Source organism: Mobula birostris, chromosome 4 (assembly GCF_030028105.1).
Source record: "Mobula birostris isolate sMobBir1 chromosome 4, sMobBir1.hap1, whole genome shotgun sequence".
NCBI lineage: Eukaryota > Metazoa > Chordata > Chondrichthyes > Myliobatiformes > Myliobatidae > Mobula > Mobula birostris.
In genome coordinates this window covers 163,607,033-163,624,193 of record NC_092373.1, presented here as the reverse complement: position 1 = coordinate 163,624,193, position 17,161 = coordinate 163,607,033, and the positions used below count along the sequence as shown (strand labels likewise).

The 17,161-nt window shown below is 42.5% G+C and overlaps 1 protein-coding gene and 1 long non-coding RNA gene across 6 annotated transcripts in view; one reads left to right on the top strand and one right to left on the bottom strand.

Moving 5' to 3' along the window:
- LOC140196720 (uncharacterized) overlaps window positions 1–3,410 on the top strand; it is a 42,186-nt gene extending 38,776 nt beyond the window's left edge. Inside the window, exon 4 of the long non-coding RNA XR_011885790.1 lies at window positions 3,370–3,410. This is a non-coding gene — a long non-coding RNA (uncharacterized lncRNA). The remainder of the gene's footprint in view (window positions 1–3,369) is intronic.
- The window catches only part of lef1 (lymphoid enhancer-binding factor 1), a 174,870-nt gene that overhangs the window by 136,890 nt on the left and 20,819 nt on the right, over window positions 1–17,161 (bottom strand). The window lies entirely within an intron of this gene.

The following is a 17,161-nucleotide window of genomic DNA, read 5'->3' as shown; positions in this document are numbered from 1 at the left end:
AACACATACAAACTGATGGAGGAATTTGGCAGGTCGAGCAACATATCTATGGACGGAAATGAACACTTGACGCTGCAGGCTGAGACCCTTCATCAGTTCCTACAAAATTTTGTGAGCGTTGCCTCAAATTTCACCATTTGCAGGCTCTCTTGTATCACTATGGATTGTTAGTGCCCTGATAATATAGAGCAGAGTAAACACAGAAAGAAAAACTTCACTCAAACTGGTAAATTTTAAAGTTGTGAAAGGAGCTTTCAAAATAAGACTTGTACTTATTTATTTTGCTGTAATGTATATCCCCAGCCTAGGTCCAAACACACAATTTTACATATCCCACATCCAGCTATATTACTTTTATTGTGAGATTCATTTCAAATGTTTTATCTTACGTACACACGTAAGCATGCTCGCGCGTGCACACACACACACACACACACACACACACACACACACACACACACACACACACACACACAAAAATATACCCATACATGCCTGCATGCACTCAGACACAGACACAAAATTATACCCATACATGCTTGTATGCACGCATGCGCGCGTGCGCACGCACACACACACACACACACACACACACACACACACACACCCAGAGGAATTTATTGTGCCTCTTTGTGTTGCTAACATCTTGAATAACTGGAAACCACAAAAGATATTTCTGATGAATAATATTATGCAGAGGTTTCTGGGCAGTCTGACATTCTTTGGCTGTCTATTCACAACCTTGGCTGCTTTGAAGTCTGCCAGGTGATCTAATAATCAGTAGGGAACAAGAGCATATAGTGTCAATTTGGCAGCCGTTCCCTATCTGGTTGGTATTCCCACCTCTCCGTATATGTGCACTTAAACTTCCTTTGTTGGTTTAATTACTCTAAAGACCGTACATCCTGCACAATATAAAAAATGCCCAATAAAGCACCGAATAAAAAGTAACGCGGAAGCATAGATTGTCAGGAATACTGAAGTACTACTGAGAAACAACAAAGAATCATTCCTCTTTGCTAGGCTCTCTGTGTTATAAATCATTGTATAAAGGTGCAAGATAAAGGAAATAGGTATGGAGTTTGTCCGTGGATCCATGCTACCTATCAGGAGTGCCATCAAAATGTAGCAATGTTTATCTGAGATGGTCTGTGTAAGTGAAATTAAGTAGGACAGTGCTGTACATGTGATATTGTTTGTGAAGAGTGTGTAATAAATATGAGATTACTTACTAATTAATTGTTGTATATGAGAAATTACCCATCAGGGTTGAACTGTTTTACCAAGTTGGTGTTGTGCACGTGAGCACTGTTTATCAGGGTGGAACTCTTTGACTAAAATTCTGTGGTGTATCTACTCTGTGTATGTTGAACTGTTTACCAAGTCTGTGTTATATTGGTGGGCATTGTTTATCAGGGTTCTACTGGACCTGTAAAATTGTTTATCAGATCAATGCTGCAGCTGTGAAACTGACTGTAATTGAAACCTGCACAGACCTCTAGAAAAAGCAAATGCAAACTTTAAATGGAGAGAGTCAGCAACCTTACACTTCCCTGATAAGATATTATTTGTTGATGTTGTTTTAGAGCCACCTCATCTTCACACTTGCCCCCTGCATTCCCGTGGCTTTCATTCCTCCATCAGCTTCACCATTCTTGTACCTTCGCTTTCATCTTTAGGTAACTGCACCGGGGGACTGAGTGGATTGATTTTTTGTTTTGACTCATTGTTTGAAGATCAGTACTCAAAGTGACTCGCTGTCTCTGATGTCTAACCTTAAGCAGCATAAAAGGCTTTACCTGATTCTATAGACCATCAGCCAGAGATTCTATAGCCTTTCAGTTGTCATTCTCTACTGTTTCTGCAGAGGGTACATTTTACAGATAAAAGAAAAAATATATTCTTCCCTAGCACTGTGAGTAATATGCAGGATGCAGACAGTATTAGAAGCGTTATTATGTTCTGTACTTTGCACATAAGAGACATAATCATATCCCTTTTCTTTTCAGTTCTTAGTCCTCCCATACAAAAATATTTGATAAAAGGCCCTTGGCCAAGAGGAAAACAATTTCTGCAAGATGGTAAAACAAGGATACATTTGAGTAACCCAGCTAAATAAAACAAGACCCTTATCATCAGCAAAGCTGATTTTATAACCAAAATACAAAGGCTTTAAAAGCTCCAGAGAAAGAGAATTTTGGCCCTATGATGACACTGTATGAATGATTTACAGACTTCAGGTTTGCACAAATATTCCACTGAATGAAGGACCAACATTATGAAATAAAATCATACAAGATGTCACAATAACTGGGTGACAACTTCAGTTCCCAGGACCCCAGACTCCCATTTTCACTGTGGATGACCACACATACACCTCCATTCCTCATCAGGAAGCCCTCCGCCTTTTACTCCAACACAGATTCAACCAGTTTCTTTTTCACCAACACCACTCTTTCCTGTCTCACTTCTACACGGCACTGCTGCCTTCAGAAATACCAGGAAGTGTCGATCTTACCTCTTCAATGATCTCCTGGCTGCTCTCTCATTTTCACCCATATAAACTTAAACTTGACAATAACTCTGCTACCCCTTGTGTGTGCAGATATTGTTTAGGTCTTCACTCCTGTGCCTGTTGATGTATGTATGTAGGCTCCCAGTCTGACAAAACCTCCGCTTGTAGAACATTGAGCCTCCTTTTCAAATCTCAAATCTCCTCCACCCCTGCAATCCATCAAGATCTCTGCCTTCCTCCAATGCTTGCCTCTGACTTATCCCGGCTGTTAATCACTTCACCACTAGGGGCAAAGTCATCAGTTTCCTTCAGCCTCAGCTCAGGGATTCCCTCCATGAGCTACACCTCTAAAGGTGAATAAAGATGCTCTTTAAATCAGCCTCTTCACTCAAAACTTTAGGTGGCTTTTTTTTATCTTCTCCTTGTATGACTCTCAAAACATGATAGTGAAGAATCCTGGGATATTTTGTGACATTAACAAAATACAGGGCGCCATGGTAGTGTAGTAGTTAGCACGACACTATTACAGCTCGTGGGTTTCTGGAGTTCAGGGTTCGATTCTGACACCATCCTATAAGGAGTATCTGTTTTTCCACCCTGTGGAATGTGTGGGTTTTCTCTGGGTTGTCTGGTTTCCTCCTCACAGTCCAGATACGTGCTGGATCGGTTAATTGGTTATTGTAAATTGTCCCATGATTAGGTTAGAGTTAATTGGGGTTGTGGCATCACAGGAGTGGCATGAAGGGCCAGAAGGGCCAACTCTGTGTAGTCTCGCTAAATAAACAATTAATTAATGAAAGATGCTACGCAATATTACATCCTCCTCAGTGCCATCATCTCATGTTTGATTCCAGATTGTGAAAAGATTAGTGTCCCAAGACCCAGGGTATAAATCCAGCTGTACCAATGTCTACAGGAGAAGGTTAAAGCTCAGTAACTAGAGGTGGCTACTTTCCCATCCTGTCCTCCACTATCTGTACCTCAGCTTCTCTCCTAACGAACAAACGGTCACGCAACACCTCAACCCAACACCTTGTGCTCAAAACTGAGCTATGGGAATCGGAATCAAGGTGATATTTATGCGGCATTTTAAATGTATTATGTTTATCATACTATGGCTCTAACTTTCTCAAATGAATGTGAAATACCCTATAAGATTATTCAAAAAACTTGGAAGTTCTCTTTAACCAGTGTTTAAAAGCCGGCCATGACTGCTCTCCTCAAAACCTATTTATTTATTAAGATACAGTGCAGAAAAGGCCCTTCCGGTCCTCCAAGCTGCACCACCCAGCAATCACTGATTTAACCCTATCCTATTCATGGGACAATCTACACACGGTCAAAGGAGAACGTGCAGACAGGGGTGGGAATTGAACCTGGGTGGCAGGTACTGTAAAGCATTGTGCTAACCACTACACTACCGTGCTACGTTACCATTGTATTATATACTTTAAGAAAAGGGAGCCACTCTAGATCACCTTGAGGTGTACTTCCTGACTTCCTATGGTCAATAACACACAGGATGTGTTCTGCTTTTGATCTGGATAGCTATCAGGCAAGGCAGTGGCCTGGGACATTACCACATGTCCTGGGAAGGGTGAACTGGCAAAGTGGTGCTGGCAAGGTGTAAAGTAATCCAGGATTCCCACAGATTAGGTAAGGACTGAGTTGCAATATGTCCCATACACAAATAAACAGCCAATTCCCTTCATTGAGACTTGCATCTGAAGAATATCCGCGTGGGTAACGTACGAAGGAAACTGTACCAGCAACAGACAAAGCTAAAATTAGATTTTGCTTGCTAGCTAAACAGTATCAACCAACAATTGTAATCACTTCCACATATTCAGTAACAAATTTCAGTGAAAATGGATATACAGGAGGGGAGTACAATTACCGACAATTTGTACAAATTCAGTGCGAACTTCAGATAAATTTCTGGCTGTGTAGTCTCAGGAGCAGACGAAGCTAAAATTGTACAGCCCCGCACAACATTCTATACACGGTTTATAATCAGCCTGTATAGCTTGATGCTCTTGAGCCCCACTGACATAGAACACTGTATTTAACCGCTCCGATACTTGAAGTGTAGCTTGCAAAACACTATTTGAATTATTAGAAACAATGGCTTAATCTTTCTGTTTTATAAATCTGTCTCCACAAGAGCTTGGCTTATTAGCATTATAAGCTGCTGCACACTGTACACATGTACACCGCTGTAAATGTATACATGGAGATGTCAACAATGTACACTTCTATTCATAACTATACTATGACTAGTGTATAGTTCCATGCAGATTGCGTAAGTACACACCCTCTTACAGATAGACACAACAACACCGTTCGGCATGAACACACACTGTAGCAAACATTCACTTCTCTTCTTTCGCAGTCTCTGGGGACCAAGGATGACTTGTTTCCACCTCATTTTTGTGGGTATGAAGTGACTAATGAAGCTGAGATAGGACCCACAGACACTGCCACAGGACAGCTTGAATGAGAGGGTGGTTGGGTTCTTAGAAATGTGCTGAGGAGTCTGAGGTCCTTTGGACTATGCAGGCCTCTCCTTCATATGTTCTACCAGTCTTTTGTCACCAGTACGATCTTCTATGTGGTGTGCCAGGGTAACAGCATCAACACAGATGATGCCAACAGGCTCAATAAACTGATTAGAAAGGCTGGCTCTGTTATAGGAGTCAAACTGGACACACTGGAGGTTGTGGTAGAGAAAATCCTGGCAATTCTGGACAATGTTTCCCACCCTCTGCATGCCACCTTGGCTGAAAAGAGGAGCATTTTTAGTAATAGACTAAGATAACCTCACTACTCTAAAGAGCGCTGTATGAGGTCATTCTTACCCTCTGCCATTAGGCTCTGTAATAAATTACCTACAGCTGGGGAAGTGATGACGTCCCCTCCTGTAAGACGTGCTTTTTATTCTTTCTTACTTCTCTTCTAATATTTGTATATCTGTGCACTTGTAATGCTACTGTGATGCTGTAATTTCCTTTGGGATCAATATCTATCTACTGCAATTTACACTAGGCTTCTGAGTGCTCACAAAAAATAGACTCAGGTTCCCATGTCATCACAAATGTCCTTCCCTATGCTGAGCCATAGTGAGCTAGGGGTTTCCACAGTTCAATGGGAATATCATCTTTAGCTTTGAGGACATCCTGGTAACCTCCAGCCATCACAAAGCTTCAGTATCCTGGTGTCAGGCATGCAAACAAATTGGTCCTCCCATTGGACACAAGTGAGTGTGCACAGAACTGCAAGGCTGGACCAGCAGAGGATACTGATGTTGGTTTATTTATCCTGTCATAAGTAGCCTGTGACCCTTGGATGGCACATTAGTGTAGTGGTTAGCACATGTTTTCCAGTACCAGTGGCCAGGGTTCAATGCCTGTCAGGAGTTTGTACGTTCTCCCCATGACCCAGATCAGTTCTGAAACCTGCTGCAAGGAACTGAAATCCAGCAGTTTTGCAAGAGGTGAGTGTCAGGTTAGAATTGGCCCTGAGTTAAAGAAATATTATCAGCAGGCTGACTTCAACCCTAATAAGAATGACACTCTTAAATCCATCACCTCAAATGACTGAGCGTTAATTTTTTACAATGAGGATTGCAGGTCAAATTTTAAATTTCATGTTCTAATGGATTGACCTTTCCATGGGAATAGCCCATTCCCCCAACCACTTTGTGCTCATAGAGTGCTTGGACCGGTTATCAGGAGAGAATTAGTTAAAAGAGAGAACCCCCCCCCCAAAGGCATTTTATGGTGGTTTGCCTGGTCCCATCAGATCACTGGAGTGATCCAGCTGGTGGGAATAGGGTTACATGTGCAAACATAATCTTCAATTGTAACCACATTTTATGCTCAGCTGGGTAGCACGACCAGCATTTGTCATCATACCCCCGCCACATCATTCATGTATCTATTATTCCCATTGAGACATTGTGTGTCAGCAGGATTCTAATGTTCGCTAGTTCCATCTCTACACGGTTGCTCAGGTAACAAGTCCCCTCCCTAATCTCTGCCTGATTTCCATGTAGGTTGAATTACATGTAATTGTTTTCTTTTTGTGCAGTGATTGATCCTGGGCTGAATACAAGCCTCTTGCTTCTCGGTGAGACACACGGCGAGCCAAATCATCGCGTCCAGGAGGATGCTCTTGAAGGAGATCAAAGCCAAGGCCAGAAGCAGTTGTGTGCTTTGGGACCATCAGAAGCTTTTATGCGCAGATCCATTCTCAATGTCACGTCAGATTACAGCTGAAATGCATTCTGAATGCTGCCAGTAAAGGTTGGGAGCACATCAATAACCAATCCAGACAACAAAGCTGCAAGGTGAATCTCGCTCTCACCACCCCCATCTCCCCCCCCCCCACTCCCCAACCCCTGCTCCCAACTTCCATACCTTTATAATAAAGCAGAGATAAACGATTATGTCGCTACTCAGTAACATCAAAAGCTCATTATACTTGAAAGAAATAAATCGTTAAGTCGACATATTCCATATTTTAACTTTCCAGAAACTATTTTCTGGGGGATTTTTATTGGGGAGGGATCTCAGAATTACCTTTAGCTATGAAGGGTAAGTGTTGACTGATAAGGATGTTTTGAACAGAGGCTGCCAATAAAGGCATTCATTAAGATGACCTATTTTGTTTAGTGAATGACGGTGTGTTTTTTTTTAACCAAACCCTTGTCACTTACATTACAACATTCAGACTATTTAATAAAAACAGATTTAACCATTGAAAGGTTCAGAAGAAGTTTACAGAATGATGCCTGGATTAGAGGGTAGTAGTTAAAAGGAGAGGTTGGACAAATTTGGATTGTTTTCCTGCAGAGTCGTCTCCTCTGCAGAGGAGGGACGTGATAGAAGTTTATAAAATTATGTAAGGTATAAATAGGGTAGATAGACAGGATCTTATTCCAAAGAGATAAATGTTGAATAAAAGCAAAGATATAAGGTGTGAGGGAAAAGTTTAGAGAGGATGTGTAGGGTTTTCACAGTGTGTACAGGCACCTGGAAAACATTTCCCAGGGTAGTGGTAGCAGTAAATATGACAGTGGAGTTCAAGAGAGCTTTATGAATATGCAGGGAAAGGAAGGATACAGATCATGTGCAGGCAGAAGGAATTATTTAATTTTGCATCACTGGTCACAGACATCATGGGCTGAAGAGCCTACTCCTGGCTATACAATTCCATGCTCTCTGTTCTATCGATATTTCTTTCAGCTTACCTGAAAACTTTGCTACTTTAGTGAAGCAAATCATTTACATTACAACATTCTGACTATTAAGAAAAACAGTTTTAATGATAGAAAGGTTAAGGAGAGATTTACAGGATGATGCCTGGAATTGAGTTTCGGAGCCGAGAGGTAATGTTGCAGCTCTATAGGACCCTGGCCAGACCCCACTTGGAGTACTGTGCTCAGTTTTGGTCGCCTCACTACAGGGAGGATGTGGAAACTATAGAAAGGGTGCAGAGGAGGTTTACAAGGACGTTGCCTGGATTGGGGAGCATACCTTATGAGAATAGGCTGAGTGAACTCAGCCTTTTCTCCTTGGAGCGACAGAGGATGAGAGGTGACCTGATAGAGGTGTATAAGATGATGAGAGGCATTGATCGTGTGGATAGTCAGAGGCGTTTTTCCCAGGGCTGAAATGGCTAGCACGAGAGGGCACAGTTTTACGGTGCTTGGAAGCAGGTACAGAGGAGATATCAGGGTTAAGTTTTTTTATGTAGAGAGTGGCGAGTGCGTGGAATGGGCTGCCGGTGACAGTGGTGGAGGCGGATATGATAGGGTCTTTTAAGAGACTCCTGGATAGGTACATGGAGCTCAGAGAAATAGAGGGCTATGGGTAACCCTAGGTAATTTCTCAGGTAAGAACATGCTCAGCACAGCTTTGTGGGCCAAAGGGCCTGTATTGTGATGTAGGTTTTCTACGTTTCTATGTTTCTAAACTACATGTGCATTCAGACTAAATGTATATGAAGATACATATTTTAAACTGGCGACATACGAAAAGGCAAAAATAAATCCAACAACCCATTTATGCACAACAACTAAAGCTCACGTTTTTCACACCAGCCCAAACTACACACATACACTTTGGCAGAGTACAACAAAAAATAGATAGTTACAGATAGACCATTTTTCTCTGCTTCCGAACTTTGGTTCCTTCAATTGAGTGAAACCAATCTTTGAATGTGGAGTCAACCCAACAGCCTTTGCTTTATTGCACAGCCTGTCTGACAGAGCATGCATTTGCAGCAACCTTCACTCATTCTAAGAAAATCATCCCTAACAAAAAGATTTACCTCATGCCTAAATATGTGGACAAACTAAGATCTACCTGAAAGTGATGGAAAACACAAGAAGATGCAGAGTAAACAATGAAGTTTGTGCGTCTACATTATCGGAGAGACGCGCTCTGTTCGAGGGTTGTAATTTTTTTGAAATCTGCCACCATTAGCTTTCGTTTCCCAAACCTGATTAGCAACAGAAACGGAACTGATGTTTGACAATATTGATATTCTCCCATTGCTGACCCTACTTGCAGCTTCAGTAATTGAAGCGGAAGCCCTCTCTCCATTAGGTCAAGAATCATAATGCCTGATGAGTGAGCGTTACTGTTGTTTGAAGAAATCCATTTGTTCCAAGTCCCTTCTCACACAACAGTATCTTTATTCAGAATATTAAAGAGGGACACTGGTGAGGGACAGGCGTTGTGTTCTGGTCAGACAGAATAAGTCACTTGTGCACTTTCTGTGCCTTGCTACCCCCAGGGGTGACTCAACAACTCAAACGAACTCCCTGGCAAGCATCATTGTGGTCAAAAGCAACTCCCCGGAAACCACCACATTAATAAACAGTGTCTTTCAACAACAAGGTTTCTGAATGCATACCCAATTGTACAGGTTTAAGGAATCAAACTAACTTTCACATATGTAATTCTGCTGGACTTTGTGAACTGTGGAAAGCTGAAATAAGTAGATTCAGATTTAATATCGCTGGTGCATCATCTTGTGAAATGTGTTGTTTTCCAGCAGCAGTACAGTGCAATACATAAAAGAACAAAAAGTAAATTAAGTAAGGAGTGCAAAAAAAAAGCAACAAAATGGTGAGGTAGTGTTCATGGGTTGGTTCATCGTCCATTCAAAATTCTGATGGCGGAGGATAGGGTGTGTTTTCAGGCTCTGGTACCTCCTCCCTGACGAGAAGAGGGCATGTCCTGTGTGGCAGGGTCCTTAATGATGGGCGCCACCTTCCTGAGGCATCGCCTTTTGAAGGTGTCCTCGATGCTGGGAAGGCCATTGCCTCTGATGGAGCTGACTGAGTTTGCAATTTTCTGCAGCTTTTTCCATCCTGTGTAGTGGCCCCTCCACACCAGACGGTGCTGCAGCCAATCAGACTGCTCTCCACGGTACATCTGTAGATAGTTGTGGTGTCTTTGGTTAACTTTGTCAATCAAAAGCGCAAAGGCTTGTGGATTACAGGTGGGTAAGTATCAGTGCAGATCAGCCATGACCTAATTAAAATTTGCAACAGGCTTCAGACTCCTTAATTCTAACCCTCTCCTTCAGATCTCCCCTAAACCTTTCTCCACTCACTTTAAAAAGATATCCTATGGAATCTGCCCTGGGGAAAGGTGTTGGCTCTCTATTCTACCTATGTGTTTTATTATCTTATACACCTTTATTAGGTCACCTCATATCCTCCTTCGCTCCAAAGAGAAAAGCTCGCTCAGCTTTCCTCATAAAACACGTTCTCTAATCCATGCGGCATCCTGGTTAATCTCCTCTGCAGTTTCTCAAATGCTTCCGTTGATAGATCTTTGACTGATAACGGGTTAAGGGTTACGAGGAAAAGGTGGGAGAATGCAGTTGAAGAAATGCTACCATGACTGAATAGCAGAGTAGACGTGATGGGCTGAATTGCCCCAAATTCTGCTCTTTACTTTATGGTCATATCTTATAGCTGTGGGGGGGAGGGGGTTGTGTGCAATAAATAATAAATGGTGACTCTACTAGTAATGCCTCGATCCCAAAAAGAAATTTAAAAACTAACTTGACTCTGGTTGGGAGTAACACAAGCAGAGTTCTCAATTATAGAAGACAGAAATTTACTTTCCACTAATTACGAGAGCTAACTGGAGCAGGGTGTAAACTTGTTGGTTGATCCAATCCTATCAGCGACCACTGCAAAAGACTTTGGTGATGATCCAGTAACTTGCTATGGTCAAACTAGTTTGTGATTATTTAAAAATCTCAACATGCTCACCTTGTGACTGTGTTGTATTTTTGTAAAACTACCTCAGAACTACCTGAGTACATCACTGACCCATATCTGGACAGGTTTCAAATGGATTTGGCTTCATTCTCAATCTTAGATCAAGATTCTACAATGTGAATTAGTGTATAAATAAACCCAATAGTGGATTCCATGCAACAAGTTAACCTTGTAGTTTGCAGACTAATAATAATAATGGACTATCAGCAAAAATAAGTTAATATTTTTTAACAGAACACATGACGTGTACATTTGCTCAAAGCTACATAGACAGGGTGATATAGTTAGTTTTTCACTTTGAAATGTAAACGTACAAATTCAGCATAAGCTGGAAACTATTGAGTGAAAGTGTGAAATGAGATAAATTCTCAGTTCTTACCCATTCTTATTGTTTGCAACAGAGTTGTTAAAACCTGGTCACAATCACTGAGCTGCATTTCCTTAGCAACTGGCCGGGTGTGGATTGGCTGAAAGCCAGGTGGCCACATGCTCTGTTGGCCCAAAGACCACTGCAGTAATGGGGAGAGGAGGGGGAGGGGAACAGAGGTATGCGAACCTAGAACCAAATCTGGAAGGAGAAGGTGGGGACAACTTGGGTTTGGGGGAGAGCAGAGGGGGAAAATGAGGTGGAGGAGAGAAGGTGCAAATTGGAAGGAGCAAAGTGTTTTGGAAGGGTGCCCAGTGCAGGGAAGAGAGGAGGGTCAAGCGGAGCAAGGGGTGAACAGCAGCTGGAGCTAAGAGGACTGGTGGATGGGGAAGGGTTAGGAATATGCTGCCAGGTGGGAAGTTATCAGAGGAGAGGAGATTCATGAACAGGGAGTTTGGTTGGTCAGGTAGTCATGTGGGATGACAGAGTGGGCGAAAGTGTCTGTGTCTGAGGCCACCCAGGTGTGAATGTAAATACTGACAAGCACCTATACACAGTTTCACTATGTGTATGACTATAAATCCTTGCAACAGAGCCTATTCTCCTATGGACCAAGGCTTCAGTTTATCAAATCCTCGTGGTACAACAAGGAAGTTGCTGTAGGAGCTTAAAAGCTGAGACAGTATCTGTGGAGAAATGGACAGCCAACGTCTTGGGCCAAGTCCAAATGAAGGGAATCAACCTGAAATAACAACTGTCCATTTCCTCCAGGGATGCTGCCCGACCCATTGAGTTCCTCCAGCATCTGGTGTGTTGCTCCAAATTCCAGCATCTGCAATCTGTTGTGTAAGACCATGAGGTAACTAGTGTGCAAGGAAAGCTGGAATCTCAGAACCCTCATGGGCAAGTGACACCAAATGCTGGAATCTGGAGCAGAACCCACAGAACAGATGTGGTGAAACAACTCATTGTTGACCCCAAGGGACTGGCTAGATGGGAAAGAGAGATCAGAGTGCTAGCCTACAATAGATTTATAACTTGATTCAACCAATTCATTCTCACACGTCTACTGAATTCAATGAGATAGTTTCCTGTCGCAAAAGTATTAGCAGTATGAATGCATCTACTTCTAACCTTTGCAAACAGTTCTTTGCTCCAAGTTAAAACCTTTGTTGCTAATTAACAGAAATAATCACTTTGAAAATCATTCATAAACTTGAGTTACAGGTTACTGTTGGAACTAGCGTGAGTGACTGATTTTGCACTAGTATGGCACCCTTGATGTCATGACAATTGGGGAGTTCACAAAGGCATTCAAAGAAGTTCAGGGTCCTGGGCATCAACATGTTGTAAGATCTATCCTGAACCCAACACATTGGCGTAATCATGAAGAAGGCACACCAATGGCTACATTTCATAATGAGTCTGAGGAGATTTGATACATCACCAAAACTCTCGCGGATGTTTGCAGATGTGCGGTGGAGACCATTCTGATTGCTTGCATCACAGCCTGGTATGGAGCCTGCAATGCACAGTACTGCAAGAGTCTGCAGAGGGTCATAGACTGAGTCATCTCTATCATGGGGTGACCTTAGCCACCATTGAGGGCATCTTCAAGAGGTACTGCCTCAGCGGAGGACCCGCACCATCTGGGACATTACCCCTACCCGTTACTACCAGCAGCAAGGAAGTACAAGAGCTAGAAAACTTACACACAATGATTCGGAAACAGCTTCTTTCCACCACCCTCACATTTCTAAACGGTCCATGAACACTAACTTATTTGCATTATATATTTATTTTCATTATTTATAGTAGTTCTATGTCTTTGCATTGTACTGCTGCTGCAAAACCACAAATTTGGCATCATATACGTCTGTGATAATAAACCTGATTCTGAAATATTCGTAGGGTGCCTCTGTCGTTGTTAAAAGGGTTAAAATTCATATGACAGATATAAGATGATTGACAGGAACCAAAGATGACATGGGGAAAGAACATAAAACATAAAACATAGAAATCTACAGCAAATTACAAGCCGTTCGGCCCACAATGTTGTGCCAGCCAGGGACCTACTCTAGAAACTGCCTAAAATTACCCTACCATACAGCTCTCGGCATAGCCGAATAAGAAAAACATTCTTATTCAGTAAGCAGGTATGATCTCGACTGCGTTTCCTGATCAGGAGTAGGATTCAATTGTAGCTTTTATAGGGGAATTGCATAACACATTGAAAGAAGAAATAAAAGTGAGCAAGTAAATTCCATAAGACCATAAGACAGACATAGGAGAAAAATTAGGCAATTCAGCCCATCAAGTCTGCTTCACCATTCTATCATAGCTGATCTATTATCCCTCTCAACCCCATTCTCCTAAATTCTCCCTGTATCCTTTGACACCCTGATAAATCATGAACCTATCAACTTCTGCCTTAAATATACCCAGTGACTTCACTTGCACAGGCATCTGTGGCAATGAATTCCATATATTTACCACTCTCTGGCTAAAGAAGTTTTCCCTCATCTCTGTTTTAAATGAAAGTCCCTCAATTCTGAGGCTGTGCCCTCTGGTCCTAGACTCCCCCACCATAGGAAACAACCTTTCCAAATCCACATTATCCAGACCTTTCAAAATTCAATAGGTTGCAATGAGATGCCCCGCATTCTTCTAAGCTCCAGCGAGTACAGGCCCACAGCCAGCAAATGCTCCTCATATGTAAACCCTTTCATTCCCGGAATCATTCTCATGAACCTCCCCTAGACAGTCTCCAATGCCAGGAACATCTTTTCTTAGATAAGGGGCCTAAAACTGCTCAGAAGATTCCAAGTGCAGTCTGACCAATGCCTTATAGAGCCTCAGCATCACAATCTTGCTTTTGGATTCTAGTCATCTAAAAATGAATGCTAACATTGCCTTCCTTATCACCCAACTCACCTTGCAATTTAACCTTTAGGGAATCCTGCACAAAAACTCCCAAGTCCCTCTGCACCTCTGATTTTTGAACTTTCTTCCCATTTACAAAATAGCCCACACCTTTATTCCTTTTGCCAAAGTGCATGACCATGCTCTTCCCTACGCTATATTCCATCTACTCCTTTTTTGCCCATTTTCTCCAATCTCTCTAAGTCCTTCTGCAGACACCCTGCTTCCTCAACATCACCTGCCCTTCCACCTATCTTTGTATCATCCACATATCTGGCCACAAAGCTATCAATTCCCTCATACAACATGAAAAGCAGCAGTCCCAACCTCGACCAATGCGGTGCAAACCAAAAAAGGCCCCTTTTATTCCCACTCTTTGCCTCCTGCCAATCAGCCAATCTTCTATCCATGCTAGTACCTTTCCTGTTCACTGTATGTTCTTGCTGAACTACCCTGTGGGATATATTTCTATGGGATACTTTTCCAAGGCATGTCACAAAGAAAACCGAAGGTTTATTACAAGGAGGGGAAAAGGTCAAGTGTTTGGGAAAGCCTTAATAAACGAGCAGAGTGGAGAGATGGTGGGAGGTGTTTTAAATTATACTTCACCAAGAGGGAATTTAGGTACAAGCATAGCAACTAACGGAAAGGTGAAGAAGAAGGGGAGAACATTTAACAACATGCTTCATAGCATTTCACCCGTGTTGCCAGGAAATACTTTACTAAAAACAGAAATCAAATCACATCCCACCCCACCCCCTATCTACTTGTCGACAGTAAGCCAAGCAGTCTTTTATGGTCTTTGATATCCTCTTCAGATTTACATTTTATTAGCTTCAGATCACATCATAAGGATCAGTGCCTGAGATCAGCGGCTATGGGGTTAAAGAACATCAAAAAAATCTCTGGTCACAGGAGATCATCATTTTTCCTTACGCCAAAAGAATATCTGAATGTGACTTGAGGCGTGTGCTCATGCTTCGGAAATCATTTAATTTGTAAGAAGAACATGGACAATCTTAGAAGTGACAAGCTAATTATTTTCTGCTATCAGCCCCAGAGATATCAGTGCTTTCATGTATTCCTCCTTCCTTCCCATTATCCCTTACATTGTCAATGCTGTTGTTACCGTTCTTCCTGTCAGCCACTTCTTTGATTAAACAATAGATCCGAAGCATGCCAACGAAAGGAGGATTTGAGGAAAAGGACATTCCATGTCAGGATCCCCTTGCAACATTCCAGGTCGTCAATGGTGGAGATCAGGAAGGCTAAATGTGAACAACTGCCTGTCTCTTAGATGTCGCACCGCTAATTGAATCATGCGTACTTGAAACTAGTTTGACAGCACCATGGCTTGGTATGGCAGCTCCTCTGCCCGTGACCACAAGAAACTGCAGCCACACATCTCGGAAATCAGCCTCCTCTTCATGGACTCTACTCTCCTCACTGCCTGAGTAAAACGGCTAACCCAATAAAAGGTCCTCACACCCCAGATACTCTCTCTTTTCCCCCTCCCATCATATAGCAGATTCAAAAGTATGATAGCACGTACCACCAGACCCAAGGACAGCTTCTATCCAGCTGTTGTAAGACTACTGAATAGTCTCCGCGATGATTAGATCAGCTCTTGACCTTGCAATCTACCATATTATAGCCTGGCACCTTATTGTCTATGTGCACAGCACTTTCTCTCTAACTAAACACTCCATTCTGCGTTCCATTCTTGGTTTCCCTTGTACTAACTCAATGCACCCTTTGTAATGAATTGATCTGTATGGATGGTATGCAAGCTAAGTTTTTCACTGCACTTCACTACATGCAACAATAATAAACCAACTTAATGATCTTATAGTTTGTTTCTTTTCACCTGTTTCAAACCAGTTGCAGAATACACACACCTTGAGATGTTGTTGCCTCCCGGTCCATGCAAAGTATAACAACATTCCCCGCTCCATTGCCCTCAAAGGGTTCGGAGGAATACCATTCTCATAGAATATGCCCCTTACCTCCCTCTCCCTACAGAGGCTGACTGGCACACTGAGTGCAACAGAGTTTCTGCTCTTGGTCCAGTTTTCAAACATGTGCAGTACTTGGATTTTTATGGCATTGACCTCATAGCGTTTCAAGCGATGGAGCAGATCTGAACATACTTTAGCAGATAATAAAATTTCGTGTACCTAAAGGCTTGGTCATGAACAATCCCACACACTTCCTCCAACCCACCTATTTCAATGAGGGTCTCGCGTATTTTCAGGATTGATTAGAATAATGGGAGGATGTCCATACCATGGCAGATAACAATGACTATTAGGATGACTCTCTCTAAATCCTCTTGGTTATTTCCATCAGCCCAGAAATATTACTCAGAACAAAAAATAACATTAAGGCCCCAAAACAGTTTTTCCTAGACAACACCCCACAGAAAACCAAAGACTGCTGGGTTGAAGGACTCAGGATGGCTGGTGATGACAGGCCCTGCTGTTAGAGGAGTGGAAAGGGGAGTGTAGGACAAGGATTCAATCATGCACTAAGGCCTTGAGTTGGCAATGTGGGGCAGTGAGAAGGGGGCGGAAGAATGGACAGCAGCTGTGTTGCAGGAAGGGGAGCAACAATCAGCCAGTGGTTAGTGGCAGCCATGAAATAAGCGGCACATGCAAGTCTGATGATCAAGAGGCCTTGTGGGATTACTGTGTGTGGGTAAATAGAGATCAGAGCCTGGGCCTCAGAATGGTGGAAGGTGTTCAGGAGACCAGAGTGGAATCACGGACAAAGAGGGATAGATTCATACAGGGCATGAGCCTTAATTGGTCAGGAATTACATGGATGAGTGGTGAGGAGTGGATTTCCAATAACGTTAAAGTTAAATAAAGTATAATGATCACTTTTAAAAGACAGACGGACCATACATGTTTGGGAAAGTTAATGGGCCAAATGCTAGTAAATGGAACTAATAGTACGGATGGGCATCTTGGTTGGCATGGAGACCAGCTGAGGTAAAGGGCCTGTTTCCACGTTGTATGGCTCTAAATATGGCACAGCTCATGGAAACTGC